We start from the raw sequence: 1,578 nt of genomic DNA, 5'->3' as shown, positions 1-1,578 counted from the left end.
TGACTAAAATCACTTAGAATCAGAAAAAATACATATTAATAATCTATTAGATATCGGTTTGAGAATCTTCAACAGATAGAACGTAATGTAAACCCCTGGGTGGGTGAGAACATACAGTGGAGTGTGTGATTGTGAAGAGACAACAAAAACACAGCCCTCTGCAGCTCTCTGATGGTCAGTGCTTGCCACTCGTCTCCATTTATTTGATCTTTTCCCAGAAAATATTACAACTTTATAATATACAGTACTGTATAAAGTTTAATAGTTCAAAGAATCGAAAACATTCAGACTCACTCTTAAGACAGGAAACCTCACTCTGTCTGGACTAAAACCCCTTCAGGAAAAAATTCCAGTAACTCTGATCATTTCTTTTATCCATAGGGTGCAGGCTAAAAGTAAATGGAATTAGCCAATAGGTGGGAGGGGGCAGAATTGAAGAAAGATTACTTACCCTCAGAGATGCAAATTAACCCCCAAAATCCATTCTTCCCCTTGATTTCATGCTCTGGGCTAATTACTTTGAAAAATTATCATTAGTATTTCTCTTTCATAACTCCCATCAGAGCCATGCTGACTTTGACCCTTACTGCTCCACTGAAATTGCTCCCACTAATTCATCACTGCCTTTCCCGCTGTCTTGATCCCTCTGGAAGGTGACCCTGCTGACCAGCCTCTGCCAGCCATCTCCCAGTCTCTTTGGCAGATGGCTCTTTCTCTCGTGCTCCTTAGAACTCACTGCTTCCTAAGGATCTGCCCTTGGCCAGGGTTCTCCATGTGCTTTCTGCCTGCACAGGACCCATATGAAGCCCAAAGTAACATTCCACATACAACACTGTGATTCGGAGGTTGGGGGGATGTGTGAGAATGGGCCAGAGTCAGGTATCCCAGGCCAGGAGTTCCAGGTGTCCCCAGGAGAGTGCCTCAGAACCCAGAGTCACAGTGTGGAGGAAGGATGACAGGCCTCCTAGTAGGTTGGGTAGGGCATAAAGGACTGAGAAAAATCAGAGGTGCCTCCTAGGTTTTTGCCTTAGATATTAGGAGAATGGAGGTTCCATTGATTGAGATGGAGAAGACTCGGGGAGGGGCAGGTTCCTGGCAGTGAAAGTTGGGGAGAAATCAAGATTCCTCTTTCTGGTTCATGAATCTGGAGATGCCAGCTAGAAATCCAGGTGGAAACCACCAGCAGACAGTTGCAAACAGAAGATTGGTGGCCAGGACAAAGCCAGGCTGGAGAACGACTCTGAACCATCATTCTAAAGTTGTGTTAAATAACGCTTAGAATCAATGGTACTGTCTAGGGAGAAAAAGAGGGTCCTCCAGACAATTCACAAGAGGAATACAAATTAACAAATGAACAGATTATTTAACTCACTCATAATCCGGGAAAGGAGAATTAAATTAATATACAAGTATGTCTACCCCACTGGGTTTACAAAAATTAAAAAGACCCTTAATAACCATTTGGAAAGGTTTGTGAGGAAAATCATATACTGTCAATGGAAATATTAATGGGTACAGACCTTCATTTATACTTAAAAATAGGAGGACAAAATGAACTTAAATGTTTGATTTTTTTTT

This window comes from Galeopterus variegatus, unplaced genomic scaffold, assembly GCF_000696425.1.
Source record: "Galeopterus variegatus unplaced genomic scaffold, G_variegatus-3.0.2 Scaffold18212, whole genome shotgun sequence".
NCBI lineage: Eukaryota > Metazoa > Chordata > Mammalia > Dermoptera > Cynocephalidae > Galeopterus > Galeopterus variegatus.
This window is presented reverse-complemented; position numbering follows the sequence as displayed.